This window comes from Lagopus leucura, unplaced genomic scaffold (genome assembly GCF_019238085.1).
Source record: "Lagopus leucura isolate 7727_CA_CO unplaced genomic scaffold, USGS_WTPT01 Super-Scaffold_100015, whole genome shotgun sequence".
NCBI lineage: Eukaryota > Metazoa > Chordata > Aves > Galliformes > Phasianidae > Lagopus > Lagopus leucura.
The window spans coordinates 2,427,367-2,443,915 of record NW_024962269.1 but is presented as its reverse complement, the minus strand read 5'-3'; positions in this window follow the sequence as shown (position 1 = coordinate 2,443,915).

Genomic DNA, 16,549 nt, shown 5'->3' with positions numbered 1-16,549 from the left:
CCTGTGATTTTTTGATTTAAAAATAATGGTCACAGTAGTAGATAGTTTTCCTTAACATTTGATGCTATTGATAAAAATTAAACACTTAATACGAACCATTACACTTAGACCTACCCCTATTACTACATGTTGTATACTAGGGAAACTGTACTTCTTTAATTTCTCTCTGTATATTTTACAAAGAAATTGAGGAATTTAAATTTGCTGAAGCAGAATCTTTATTTAATATCTTTACCATCCTGCAAACGTTTTTCAGGGGTTTAGGAATCTGGTAGTTCAAGCACAGGTTTCGCAAGAAGCGCTGACCACTGCCTGAGATCTAGAACAAATCCTCCTTACAGCAGCAAGATCTGTAAAGTACTTCACATGAAGTCAAACCTGCATGCTGAGCTCAAACACTGCATGCTGTCACATCCTGCCAGTGACACACAGATAATGAAATCACAGTTCTAGCCATGTTGTCACGAAGACATAGAATATCCCGAATTGGAAGGGGTCCACAACGATCATCAAGTTCAAGTTAAATGGTACTGGGTATGTATAACATTTAGTAGAAGACAAATTAAAGACAGTCTCATGCAAGTTGTTAATGCCTGCTGCTATACATGGATAGAATATGGCACTTTCTAAATACACCAAAAAAACAGCTGCTACAGGTCATGTGCCCTATGTTTTCTAATATACCTTTTGTTTCCTAATATACTCTTCATGTTTCCTACATCCAAGACCTCCAAGTTTAAAGAGGCTGCTAAATTCCAGACCATAAGGATAGTAATGTTTCAGTATCTTTCAGTTTAACCCCGTGAGTCAATGCGCCCTGATTTTTTCAGTTTTATATGCAATCCTTTTTGGATCCGTTTCCTTTGCACACAGCTGTTTTCAGGCAGAAGTAGATATCAATAACACACACACACATACACAACCTCACTCAACTGAAGCATTTATGCCCAACTCTCTTTCTTTCAGGAACTGCCTCAAATTATCACACTAACCATTTGATACACTAGGGTTTACTTCAGTATACCACCAACCATAGACTATCCCTTTCCAACATATACAAACAGAATACAAGCGTTCTTTTAACATGCAAACTTTGTACATAGGTGGTGATTCCAACTTTCAAAGGTGGATTTTACACTTAACAAATGAAATAGATTTCATTTGTTGTTTCTTCCCATAATGACATTTCCCATAAGGCTCATAAACTATTAAGACAATACTAAAATCAACCCGTCCTCTTCCAGAAACTCCCAAGAGCTCTTACAACTGAAGTGAGATCTGTCCCTGGGTACCTGGACTGGATTCCCCTAACCCATTTCCTGTCTTCAGGACAGTAGTAGCCAGAAAGGCAGTACATAGCTTGTAGCTCCTACAACTTGTTGGAGGACAGGATAAAAATTAAAATCTAGTGAGGACACTACTTTGCAATCCCGCAAAGCGCTGAAGAGCAGCAAAACAAAGATTCACATCCTTATAACTGTTTTTTTAAAGATATGGAATAACTCCAGAGTAACTCCTAGGTCAACTGGGAAATGTCTACGCTCTATTTTCACACCATCTATTTCATAAGCATTATGACTTTCTAGCAACTAAAAGAATCATTTTAAACGGCAGAGAAAAACAGCCTGAATTTTTGACAAGATCACTCAAGTCTCAAAGAGGCTGTTTCACAGAAAAAAAGAATTGAAGCAAAGAGGATCTCTCTTTGTCTATGTTTATAACATTCGTTTCACAAATATTTAGCACTTGGTTAGGATAAAGAAGTGTCAGATCGTAACATTGTACACCACAAACCGCACACCTGGAAGTACCTTGTCATAAAACAGTATTTAGAAACAACGCATTGTAGCACAGTTCTTGCTATAAATCAAAATAAACTAGAGTTCATACACTTCAAGTTTATATACTTGGAGTGATATTTGGATGTCCCTGTGTCAACGGTTTCTGGGCTGATTCGGCCTGGTTCTGTGACTAATGGGGAGGGAAACCATGGACCCACACCTCAGGAGAAGGAGATGTGCCGAAAAAGAAAACAGCAGCAACGAGCTAAGGGAGAAACTAATTTACTAAATATTATATCGAAATGCAAGATAACACAATGTAATACAATACAATTGAAATTGAGGCTAATAAATCAACCAAGAGTGTCCAAAACCAAAGGCCTAATGCTGAATGCAAAACAGCTAGGGAGCATGCGCTGCAGAAACAAGCAGTAAAGGAAGGGGGGCTGTCTTGTGACTTGTGAGCAGTTTTATCTTTTCCTCTGAATAGAAAATGGAAACAGAACAGTGAAGTCTGGGATACATAGCTCTTCTGAGAACTAGGAACCCAGAAATATGACAGTCCATGGAACTGGAGCATTAACTGTTTAAATCTCTGTGCTCCACTTGATGTTATGATGTGGAACACCAATAACAAAAATCATAAAGCCATGACTCACAATTTTTGTCTCCATTTACCATGGCTAGTTTTCCAAGCAATTGATCACACAGTTCAGACTATTATCAATGCATTGCATTCTTTCCAGGACCTCTTTGGTGCTGGAGGAGAAGCTGCAGGAGAGCACAGACTCTGAAAGACTACATACAGGTAATACCAGACATGATTTGCTGTGGGTGTCATTCTTGCAGCTTTTCCAGCCAGCCCTAGAAATTTATTCACCCTTCTCAGACAGGGCCAACCGTCAGCAACTAAGGGAAACAGTGGCTTAGCAGATACAAGAAAACATGCAAAGCAATGAACTGTGAAGTGCAACCGTTCCTTGAAAACTGCAGTCAGTTATGTCATAAGGCCTATCTTCATAAATCCTTGTCATGGTTTTATGACCAAGCCTTCCCCCTTTACCGCCGTTTTTGGGCCAGTGGGCCTGCTGCTCTCATGAGAACCCACCTGGAGTACTGCATCCAGTTCTGTAGCGCCCAAAACCAGAAGGACAAGGAGCTGTTGAAGCAGGTCCAGAGGAGGGCCACGAAGATGATCAGAAGGCTGGAGAACCTCTCCTATGAGGACAGGTTGAGGGAGCCAGGGATCTTCAGCCTGGAGAAGAAAAAACTCCAAGGAGACCTTACATTGGTGGCCTTCCAGTACCAGAAGGGGGCCTACAGGAAAGCTGGGGAGGGACTTTTTATAAGGGCAGGTAGTAGCAGGAGGAGGGGAAATGGTTTTAAATTGGAAGAGGATAGATTTAGACTGGATATTAGGAGGAAATTCTTTACTGCGAGGGTGATGAGACATCAGAACCGGCTGCACAGCGAGGTTGTGGATGCCCCCTCCCTGGAAGCATTCAAGGCCAGGTTGGATGGGGCTCTGAGTAACCTGGTCTAAAGGGAGATGTCCCTGCCTATAGCAGAGAGGTTGGAACTAGGTGATCTTAAAGGTCCCTTCCAACCCAACCCATCCTACATTTCTATGTTTACATGAAAAGCATTGTCTCACTGAGAACAGCAAGTAAGAAGTTGGATAGAAATGGCTTAAAGCTGTGCCAGGGAAGTTCAGATTGAATATTAGCAAAATGTTCTTCACTGAGAGAGGCACTAAGGCACTGCAACGAGCTTCCAAGGGAAGTAGCCATGGTGCCAGGCTTGCTATCATTCAGGAAATGCCTGGACAACACTTCTAGATATATGGCTTAATCCTTAGGTTGCCCGATATGGAGCCAAAGAGTTGGACTTGATCCTAAGGGGTCTCCTCCCCGCGGGACCATCTGTGTTTCTATGACAGCTGACACGATGGCTGGACATCCTAAAGTTCAGTCAAAAACATTCTGTTTGAGAACTGGTGAAAGGGTACCATTTTTGTTTTTGTATCTCCTTTCAGTATGCAGAAACACACAAACTTTATCACTGTTCAATACAGCTTGAAAATAAAATTTAAAGTATTATTTTCCAGCTGATGCAACCGCACAGTCTACCTATTCATTCCCTGATATATTTTTACAAGCATCTGCTCGACAGCAATTGAATGTAGCACAGTGAGAACCTGACAAGTGTTTGAAAATATATGTAAAATCAAAGTTATTCAGTTGTAATATTATTTCAATATTCAAATACAAGAACATAGCAGAAGAAAATTAACTTTTTAAAATTCATGTCTTTTCTAAGCTGAAATGGATTAGCAGCAGATTTGAGGTAATTAATTATAATTACAAGTTTCCAAGGGAAATAAGGCATAATAGACTCATTAACTGAAACATTACGTTTGTTCTATGTTTGATTCTCAGATTATTTTAACGCACTACAACATCTGTTAAAAAAATTTTTTGGGCCAGACACCTTTACTTACACTGAACAGTTACTCGCTCCATGTGTAGCCCCAACTGACTTCAAAGAAAATGCACTTGGGCCTTTAATTATACATTTTCAGCCTACGAAGGTAGAATTCCTTCTTCCTGGGCAAATTCTGTGGTCTCTATTGAACACGTGTCAGTATGAGCTTTTCTCTGGTCAGGACCATTGAATTTGTCCTCACAGTTACTTCCTGATGTTCTCTTGACTCCTGAACAAAAGACATACCACCTAACCAAATATCTAACCACGCTAATTGAGAATGCACAGTTTTGAAACAGTCTTAAAAAAGACCTCAGTTATATTTTTGGTTTTCAACTATGGTTTGATGCTATTGCTAAGCCAATATTTTATATCCTCATTTCATTGAACACCTTGTGAACTTAAAACATAGATGACTCCTGCAGCCATTAATATAGCCAATACAGAGAAAACTCCACATGGCTATTAACAAAAATCTTCACACAAACCACAGCACTCAGTCTAGACAATACCAGGAACACTAAAGCAGACTCTTTGTGCATGCAAATGATGCTCACTTCGATAGAGTTGTACCGTTGTCCTAAGTTTTAAAATGAAGGCAAAAACTGATGATGCACTTGTCAGATAAAGTAGCTGGAAAAATGAGGAATGGGCTAATTAAAAAAGAAATGACTATTTGTTTTACGGCCCTATGTGCACTCAGGAAGTTCTGACACACAGAAAAGAAATTAAATAACTTTTCACTTTGTCTCTGTGCTTTAAGAAACCCAGTAAGATGACAGATAGGAGAGTGATAGGTACAGCAGGGATTTCTACCAATTAAGCTTGTACACTCTGGGGGGTGTAGAGGTGTTTTTTGAACCACGAGTTATTTTTGCACATATCACAGGCTGCAGAGCCTAGCCACAAAAGGGCTTCATTAAGAGCAATATTGCAGGATTTGCTCAGAGATTATCATGCTTGCCTTCAAGTCCAAGCTTCTAGGAAGATTTCAGTGGAGAACTGAGAGTGCTCAGTTCTATAATACTCTCCTATCAAAAGGATGACAGGAGTGCTTTTACATGCCCAACCTTTACACTTCTGCAATACAGGAGTGGGGAAAAAAAAAAAGAAAAAAAAAAGAAAAAAGGGTACAATGCTTAATTAACAGCAGATACAGTCATATGATGCCAGATTTTATTCCACCTTATACCTTTTATTTTCTCCTACAAGCCACCTAGCATCTCAAGAACCCACAATACATTTTGCTAAAATCTATACATAAAATATAGATTTCAGGTTACTTTTTTTAATTTTTGGAAATCAAATTGTTTGAGTCTCTACTATGTGCAAATAACTGTAATGTTTGGGCACTTCTAGCACACAGTTAACTCCAGGGATCATTTATTCCCCTTACACAGTAAACCCATTTTGATTGTGTATTTCGTAATATTAAGAATATCCCACTTTGTAGATTGACAATTCGGCCATACACACAGGTTTCAATGAAGGTGGTGTTCCTTTTTTTTCCATCTGCTAGTTCTGCAATCTATCAGAACACATGAAAAGCATCGATTTATGTACCCACAGGCAGAATGATGTAAATTACACTGGGGTGGCACAAATCCTGCGTGTTCTGACTAGTCTGCAGATGACTGCAATCATGAGACAATCCATACACTACCTTACTTTCTTCTCCCTACACTGAGCAAAAGCCTTTATTTTGGCACAGCAACATTTTGACGTCAGTGTAAACACAGTCTGAAGCTCAACTACTTCAACAAAAAAAGTAAACTTCATGATAATCTAAAAGCTTAGCATTGTAAATGTGGTCTTAAATGACTTATAGATTCTGGCGTTATATACAATACCAAAAAACAGCGTTGGTTTTTCAGCTTACCAAAGCAGGAAAGACTTAATGAAAGAAAAACAAAGTTGCTTTGATGCAAAGTTATGTAAAATGAGAATATTTTCTGAGACTAACGATACTAACATTTTCGGAAGATCATGAGACAGATTCAGATAGTTGCCTTTCCTGCAAATCTCTGTTAGAAGGCGATTATAGAGCCAGATATTTGGAAAAAAAAAGTGAACAGATAAAGCCAGCCTGTCTAAAAGCATCATTTCTTATCACACCATTCCAGAACACTCCAAAGAATTTAAGAATACAAGCATATATGAAGCTAGTTATAATTCCCACATCTCCAAAACGTATTTAAACCAGTAAAAAACAAACAACACAGAAAAAGGGGAAGGGAATTAAAGAGAGTATGCTCAACTGTTCAATTTTTCTCAAAGCTTTCTAACTTTATTTTATTCTTTTTAAAATATTCACTGAAGTCTTAAAAAGCAATTTAGTCTGTTGCTCAGTCATTTCTGGTAAAAAGAAGGCAACACCCCCACCATCATTCTGCCTGTGTTTTTCCTACTTCAATTTATTCTGTACAGGTGATTCAAATGTAGGCATTCCTCCTTTTGCTTTCCTTAAGCCAATAAGAGGAACCTGCAAATATGGTGGGATTCATGTTTGGTCTGCTGCCTGAAAAGCAAAAATTACTTCAGGCCGTATCAGCACAGAGTTGATTCATCGGGTTGATGTGTAAAACAAGGCTTTCCTCCAGTTAAATAATAATTTGTTTTAGTTTGATAGGTCCTTCTAAATAATGGTGTCATCAGTAAACATCTGGCTTCTTCCTAGCAGATTAGGCCTCCAATGAGGAAAGTGTTTATAATTCTAATTTGAAACACAGCACATTAATATGCTGATTCTCATAATGTTTGCCTTAACCTGTTTGGAGAAATTATGACTACAAATATCTTGTACACAACACCTCTAAACTACCAGCTTGTACAAACAACACAAGAGCTGAGGCAGTCTCACACAGATGATTAGAACCACTTCAGAGGCAATCATGATTAGTGCTTTGGCTTCCAGCCATATTTTTCACGTAAACAAAGCATCTGTTTCTGAGTTCCTGTCCCAAGCTAATAGACCCACCTCCACTATTACTAATATGCCCATACAAGAGAGCCAGATGGCCCATCTGAAACAGCCCTGTCTTTTTCCTGAGCTAGGCAAACCAGAGCCATGGAACCAGAGTTGGCTCCAAATCATATTTCCTTGGGCTCCATGAGCCAGTAAAATGACACATAAACTGGCTGCACAAAAGAAGAACGCAAACACTGGTACCATCCATTATTTAGAATTGGTGCGAGGCCAACAGCTGCCCTTCCAGATGATCCTTTCATGTAGGTACAGTGAAGGAAGATGAAAAGTACAGTGCACTCTTGCAGGAGTTGTACTGCAATGCAGACTGTTACCATTCCTTGCTGGATTTTTTTTTTTTTTTTTTTGCAGACTTTGCAAATCCCTGCCTGCAGCCAAGCAGCATTGCTCAGCTGTCTTTTCTCTATGTTGTATGTACTTGACAATTGGGTGGTTTTACATATTTAATAGAAGTGCCATATTTCATTAGTGGAACTAGGCTTTAAAAAGAGTCTTGTGCTCCTCAGTAGCAACTAGAGCTGTTAAGAGCCAAATGGAGCAGCACTTGCATGGTTCTATTCTAAGATCTCTTTCATCTCCTGTGACTCAAGCTCTCACTCAATCAGTTACTTTCTAAGTAGATTGGTCAAGATGCTCCAGAAGCCAGGAAATCAGTGCTGCAGGAAAATCCATAACTGATCTGGCTAAGTTTATCAGAGAGAAATCTTTGTTTTTCTTAGAAGAAAACAGACGGATGATAGTTAGTGATACGGAAAGACAGCAGAAGCAGAATTTCATTTCCCTCCCTTTCTATCATGGTGTATAGGATGCTTTGTTCCACTGAATTACAGCTGCATTCCAGCAGTATGTCTGCATGCACAGTTCACTACACCAGAAAAGCACAGCCATGGCGAGAATGTTTCTTGTGAGCTACTATCCTTAAGCTACACACCAAAACTTCTTCACTTCTGTCTCCTGGGATATCAGCAGCTTTGCAAAGATAGAAGTCTCTTCAGATACAGCTATCTTCCCCCACCCAGCCATTAGAGGCAGAAAAAATTATTATTGTGAGAGGAAAAAAAACCACAACACAACTAATGGAAATGTGCTGCAACAATTGAGGCCTGTCAGTCCTCTTCAATCAAAAGCGGGTTCCACTGCAGTTACTGAAGATCTCTGGGATCTCTTGGGATAAAAGCTTGAATAGAAATAATATGTAAAGTACTATTTTTCATGCATTTTGCCCACACTGCCATTGCTGTGAGAGTAGGACATTCCTTGATGTTAAAGGAAAGCACTGAAAAACAGCCCATTTCATAACCCAGATCAAATATAATTCTGATTTTTTGTTACAGTTCACAGTGGTGGCTAAAAACTCATCTAGATTTTCCTTCAGAGAGTAAAGGACTTAGAGAAATGCACCAGTAACCAGTGTTGCATTCTTACAGCAAGGTTTTCAGTTGCTTTTGCTTGAAGAGATTATTTCAGCGCAGGTAAGCCAGAGTGTAAAACCGTAATAAAAATCTTTCTGTATTACTAGAAATCTAAGAACAGATCACTAAATATAATTCTGGAAAGAATGACATGCACTGTCCAGGTTTTCTCACTTCACATTTTGAATTTTGGTATGTTACTTCTTGTACAGCACTGGAGATTCTGTAGAGAGGAAAAAAAAGAGTTTCGTTTTTCCTACTGAGGGGTAGAAAGGAGGCCTTGGTTGGGAAAGGAAGGAGGGAAAAGTAACCAAAAGCAAAACTGATCCTCTTGTTTAAAGCAGAAAAGCAGGTTCATGGTTTTTACAAAGTTCATGTAATTAAAAAAAAAAAAAAAAAGTACATTTATAGCCCTAGTTTTGAGAGAAAAGGGAGGTTCAGAGTTTTAGTAAAGTTGGTACAATTAACAAAACAAAACTCGAGAGTGCTGATACCAAGTCTACAAGAGGCATTGCTGAGGCTGGCATTTTCTTGCAAGATTTACTCAGTTAAATGATTGGGTCATTGGGATGAATTCTACTCTCTGAGAAAATTGCTTTAACAGGACAATCAGAAACACCACCTTAATCTAAAAAAAACACATCCTGACCAGTGCCTTCTAAATGCCACCAGTAAAATCACCACAGTTTTTACAATAACTCAAAGCTACAAGCCTATTCTCCTACCCACAGAAAACAAACAAACAAACAAAACAAAAGCCCACAAACAAACAACAACAAAAACCCAACCCAAAACAGCAACAGAAAAGCCCGGCACTGTCAGCTCTGGAGAGTAGGAAACTCCCTGTGCCTCCACTGGACAGTTGCACTGTGACAAAGATGCTGCTCACATCTCTCTGCCACAGCACCCAGCTTTACCATCAGCACTCCCTCATGGTGCACACACACTTTGCTCCCTCAACACCGATCACGAGAGCTTACCAAGTTCATTAACAGCACACAGACTATCTATCAACAGTATGACCAGAGTACTAATTTCAATGTATTTCCATTTTTCAGAGAAGCCTTCAAATATTATATTTCCACTATTTATTTAAAGAAGAGCACACTACAGACATTGCAAAAAATGCTGAGGTGCATATTTCCACTCATTTTTAATCTGAACGGTCGAGACATCTCTATTTGCTTATTACTCCTCACCAAATGTTAATGCACGATTTATTTAATGCCTGGTTTTTGTGCACTGAATTAGCTCCCAACACAGCCGAGCGTCCCTTGTGAGCAAGTGCTCCATTTGCACATGTCAAGCATCCTAGTCTATTTAGTCCTATCCCAACTGCTTAATGTCTGAAATAGAAGTATCCACTACATTCTTCTTGATCTAAAGAGCCAATTTAATACGCTTGGACAAAAGGGGCCTGGTGTTTTGGTAAGCTCCCATGGGTCTAACTATCACAAAGAAGGGATTGTTGAATACACACATAAAAAACGAAGAGATAGGAGGCAGGCGGTCTGATCTTTATGACCCACTGATTATTCTATCAGTAAGCAGAAGCATAAATCTAGCTCCTGATCTAACAAAATACTATTTTACTTCCATTTACTCTATATTTTATCTTTTACAGCCAATAAAACATTAAACATTACAAAAGGTTATGTTCTCACCAATATTTTCACTAAATATCAATAAATTCTAAGTTGAGCCAAGCAGAGATTTCAGCAGCAGCTACCCTGACAGTTGTTTGACACCCTTCCTGCAATTCATTCTGAATACACAAGCGCCTCTAATATCAAGAAAGCCCATCTGGAAAATCCAACAGTGAATTTGAATCAGTCTAATGACCCTCTTAACGATTTAATGGCAAATCTATACACTAATACAAAGTTGAGTTCTTTTTCAATGACCTGGTATAATATTTAGTACAGAAAACAAAATTACTCCCTCTCCCCTCCTTTCTGAATATTCCCAAATACTGAAATCACCAGCCACCCTTGTGGATGATTTCCCTTGTCTTTTAAAGCTCTAAAGAGTTGCCCTGTTTTTCACTCCACAATAATTGAGAGGGGAAAATCAATAGAATTGTCAGGGGAAAAAAAAAAAAAGACATAAAGAGATGAAGGGACTTCAGAAGCATTGGGAAAGTTGCAGTTCAAAAGTTTAATCCATTGCAATGCCAGAGTCTCCAGTTACTTGGACAGTATGTACACCAAAGATAGGTAGCAGGGAAAATGGTTTGAAAAGTTATGCATTTTATGCTCCATCTCTTTGCGAGAAACTGGGAGGACATGCAATCGTTTTGAACTGGATTCAGAAAAAATCATCCAGAATCACAGATCAGACCCACAGAAGGCTGAAGACAGGGCACAGAACACTGTCAGGACAGACGTCACAGCTCTCCCATCACTGAACAGACTTTCCTGAAACACTTACGTACAAAGGCTTCACTCAGTCACCAGCTGGATTCTTTGTACAACTGCTGATTTCCAAACATTTGTCCCCAAGCTCTCAAGACTCACTTGTACCCTGGTGCAGTGCAAGACCTGCGCCTGCAACAGACACAGCTGTGATGGTACCTGCCCATCTGCAAAAATAAGTTCAGGTACACGAGCTACGAAAATTTGATCAGTACTTGAAAATACATTTGTCAGGCAGCATTTGAGCTGAAACACAACCAACAGAGATCAGTGCTGAAGATCTGAACCTAGGAAATGAAAATATTAATGAGAACAGCTCACCTGTTGTGGGATCGATAGGTCAAGATTTATTTAAGAAATGTAGGAGTGGTTGTTTGTTTGTTTTAATGAAGAAATTTATCTCTAATTCCAAAAGGAAATTAAGGCGCAGATAAGCTGAATGACTTATCCAATGTCACACGATATATAAAGAACAGAGTAACACAGTCACATAATTCTGTACCACACATGCTATCTTTTTTCTTTTAGCATCAAGTCCTAACTGCTGCCAAACTAATTAAGCTGAGAACCGCATACCTTAGTTAAGACTGCTTTAAAATGTGCAGTCATGAATACACTAAGAAAAATTAGAAAATGTTAGCTAGCATCTTAATTTTTCTTGGGGGAAGAAGAGGACAGCTATACTTACAAAGCACATTAAGTACTGGATTAATCCTGAATTGAGAGTATTTTCACATCTAATTCATGTTCCTTGTGACTGGTGTGGAGTGACACAATCTTACAGTTATTTTTTCTAAAACAAAGAGAATTTTTATTGGCATAGGAATGCAGAATTATAAAGATCGAGCTAACAGACAAAGAAAATCGAGGATCAAACAGCATGGCTGCAAGCTCCGTTTCTGCACTGTTTTAGAGAAGCTCTGAACGAGGTCAGTGGCACACTGCCCTGGCTGAAGGGCTTCCCAGAACTTCAAAACCTGGGAAATACCTGAGCAAGCAGCACTTGTATGGCACCAGATGCAGGGATCCAAAGGAACGTGTACACTGAGTTCCCACTGCTAAAAGTGACAGGCCTAGGTCTTCAGAGGCTCTGGAGTACCAAATACTCTGCAGTCCTGACCAAAGAGGCAGCCCTGAGCTGACAGCTGACTCAAGCCAAGCGCTTCACGCACTGGCACAGCTCAGATGGGTTGTTACAGCATAGCAAATGCATCAGATCAGGAATTACAGTATGACTCTCCCCACTCATGGGCTTTATTTCTTTGATAAATTACACACAATGTTCCCTTTTTTTCCTAATATTTCATCACAGCAAATCACTCCATGTGAATTATCTGTTACTTACCTACATTTATATCCTTTAAAATGACTTACAGACAGAATCTAGAGGCATCTCTGCAGCTTATTCATTTAGCATGAAGGTGTTTCCCAAGCTATGACCTACGCTAATCTAAAATACATGTAACACATATAATGAGAGGCAGAAAGAGAAGGAACTAGATTACATCTTCCCTTCCTATGTTCTGTGTTGCTGGGAGCTTTCAAACCCTCTACACATGGATTGCCACTGAATGTTACATCAGTTCATCACTTAGTGCACTGAAATTCATTATTTTGAGCCTTTGGCTCCTGCCCAGTTTAAACATCCTATTCTGATTACAGATGTAGCAGCCTAATTCTGAAATACCTCAACACCTGCATTTTCTACAATCCAAAGTCACTGGAAAATAGAAAGTTGTTTGGGTTTGTTTGTTTTTTTTCATAGACAAAGGAAAGCCTTCCTCCGTCCCAGCTGCAGTTACTGCACATCTCAGCCTCTTCTGATTAATCCAGAGCTTTTACTAAATCAAACCCCATAATATAAGGGATATAAAATTAACTTAAGAAAGCCCTGTAATTCTGAGTGCACTTGCAATATGAAATTTTTTTAGAAGTCCAGAAAAAAAACAATCCTCCTGTAATCCATCATTTACAATAATATTAAGATTTAGTCACGCTTCAGAACCACTATATAGTATAAACTTTTATGCTTTCCTGCTTGCAAGAAGAAAACTTGCTGCAATGATAATGGAAATTCCAAACAGTTCACAGTAAAACCTAAAACACACCCTAAAATCTCCTGGCACCACTTGGAAAGGATGCAGATCCCCTGTTATTAGTGCATGGATTCCTAAATGCCAACTGTTGCTTTATTGACCTGAGTATGTCATTATTAACTCTATTTGCATAAGTTCATTGCAGTACTGCCTCAGAAACAAAACAAAATTAACTACATGAACACAGCCTACAAGTGCACAAAGCATCCCATTTAATATTTTTCTGAGCAAATCTTTTAAAAATTATGTTTCCAAAATATTTCTTCTTCTTTACTGCTACATAAACGCAGAAGATCTCAATTCTTTTCATTGTTGCATTTATTTTAAAATCAATCAGCAGTACTGCTAATTTAAATAACCCTTTTTTTTGGTGGGGAACATAATTTCAAAAACATTTCATGAAACAAACCTCTTGTAAGAAAAATGATCATTTCGGATCAGATAGATCACCCTGATTTAAGCACTACAGTGATAAAAATGTATTTTACAAACATTCTTTCAATAATAAAAGCAGATTTTCATCCAACAACTACATCCTGTGTAAGTTCAGAAATATTCCCCACAAATCTTAGAGCTTGTTTTCCCCTCACAAGAACACCAGGCCCTGACCAGGAGGTCTAAACGAGCCTGCTAAGGACACCTGGCACAGAGGAGCAGGAGACAAATCCTTTACTAGCTATTGCATGGAACTCACATGCTCTGACTGTTAACACACCTGTATGTACTCCCTCCAATCAGCCCTCTGAAAGAGCAAAGCATGATTTTTTTCTATTAATCACCAAATAGCACCTTAAATAAGCCAGTGTCTTCTTCATTAAGACACTGAAAATGCGTAAGCTGGACATAAACAAAGCCCTTTCACATCACTGAAATAATTCTCACTGTATGAGAAATATAAAAACATTCCTGAGCGCAAACAGAGTCTGTGTGAGAGGAACAGGAGCAGCAGTGCACAACTGGAAACAGCTCCTTTAGGAAAGCGACATTCGTGGCACATCTATTTTATCATCAGAAAAGAGAGTGAAAACGCAAAGACTGCGCAGCTAAATTCGGAAGTGCTAATATGAATGACCCTGTATTTAATTTCATGCAGAGAACACGAGACTGGGCACCTGCTTTAAATCAGGAGGCAGCACCTCGATCTTTCAAGATCTTCCTGTTAAAGAAGGAAGAAAATTCCTTTATGGATATTGTCATTATTAATCTACTCTTTTGAGGGTTATTTATAGGAGACCTTTTGGGTTTGAGAATTCATAGTAAGATTAGAATGTAAGAAAATATTTTGGCTCCCTCTGCCCAAAAGAGAGCAATTATAAAATTGGGGTAATTATTCCAAAGAACACAGTCAATTTCGAGATATAGAAAACACACTGGAAGATGAAACTGAATTTTTGACAAGAAGGTTTATAGTCACGGAATGTAAATGTTTGGAGAGAGCAGAGTTCACAACATCCAGAGATATTTCTGGTTCTTAATATTCTTTTAACCGCAGGAACGCTTGAAGCTTTCTGTGAGCTCCCTCTCGTGAGCAGCTGCTGAAAGTGCAGCAAAGCACCACCAACAGCGGGACCTGAATTACCTACGAGCTGCTATTTCCTACGACTTGTTTCTTGATGTGCCATGCCCCAAACGGCCTTGCAAATCGCAAGGTTTGGGTCCAAAGATATTTTTCATACAATTATCTTTCCGAAAAACAAGCAGGATATAGATAGTAATACGGTTTATCTATCTGGTGTTTATTTTCCTCATCTCTCACTGCAGCAAGAAAAAATTACAAGTGAGGGACAAGCTTGGAGACACTCGTAGAGTGCAGAGAACAAGCGCTACCACTTCTGAAGTAAAAACACTACACAGTTTTAAAACACCGAAGAAAAAAAAGGTATCTTAAAAGCAACCACTTAAAGTTTCTATCTTGAAAGAAACTTTTTCATTGCATAGGATGTAAATACTGGCTTCACTGTTGACTGAACTACAATTAATTGATCTCACTTTCCCACTTGTACAACAGCCTGCATTACTCGATGCACTGCAATAACAAACTGAGGTGACTCCATGCTGTGCAAATGGAGTGGTACTGCAGCAATATGGATTTCTGCATCAAGGATGTAGTTCAGCCTGGTACAGGCGTGACAGCTATTCCACAGTTAGTAACTTGATCTCATTCTGAATTGGACCATTGGACCATCTTAGCCTAAGTCATCCAAAAGGTGAGGAAGGAAATGGTGTAAACAAAACAGTAAAGTCACCCTTATCTGTGTGACTGAAAACTACATCAAGGAAACCACCTGCGGCCATCTTAGAAGCAGCACTACAGTCCTCATAGGTGTTCAAGCCCACACTTGTGCACAGCTGTGCTTCTTCAGTCCTGGTACGATGCCTGCATTGCAAAGGAGGTCTGGTAAGAAACCACTATCACATCCAAGCAAATTCTACTGTCGTTATTTGTTGTACAATTCGGGATACTCCAAGAAATTGTGCCAAAGAAATGTCAAGTATCCCTGGAAAATTTTGGTTGTTATGTATTATTGGAATGGGACACCAGTGAGCAAACACAACGAGCTGTATCAACGCCTGATCCCACGAAAATGAGTTCAGACTCTTTCTTCTCACAGTTTTGGGAAAGCAATGAGCTGGAGAGGCAAAATTTAAATATCTAATATTTGTCATCTGAAGGTAAATAATACCTTAAATAAGGTAACAGCCTAAATTGCACAATTAGCAACTAAAAATATGTTTTTTGCCTTATTTTTTATTTTTTTTTCTTTTTTAAATCACACATTTCACTTGCCAGGTGGGCAATTACTAGTGAAATGCTATAGCACTGCCGAACACCATTCTTCAAGGTATTCCTGACCAAAGAAGCTCAGGGCACTCAACCACTTTGCATACTAGCAAGCCTGCAACCACATCACAGCACCAACAGGAGCTTGGAGATTTCTCCCTGTCTGGTACAGCAGAAAGCCAATAGAACAAATCAATCAATCAATGCCACCAGCAAAAACAACAACAGCAACAACAACAACAACAACAAACAACAACAAAAGAAAAAAAAAAAAAAAAAAAAAAAAAAAAAACAGTGTTACATGAAGGAAACAGAAAGCTTCCACATCTCATAGGAGGCTAATTTGGTTTCTAGTCCACGTTTAGCTGAAATAGACCTGGCCTTTGAGATCACACAGGTTTATTTAGCACTGCTTTGTTCCCAGAGAAAGACTGCCTGCAATTCTGAATGTCATGTAGCAGTGAGGCAGTGCATACTAGCCATCAAATTCTAGCTCTGTTCCACTGACAGGAAAAATGCCTACCCTCTGATCTCTTTTACAAGGCCACATTCAAGCAAGCAAAGTTTATAGAGATGACTTAGCTAATTAAATTC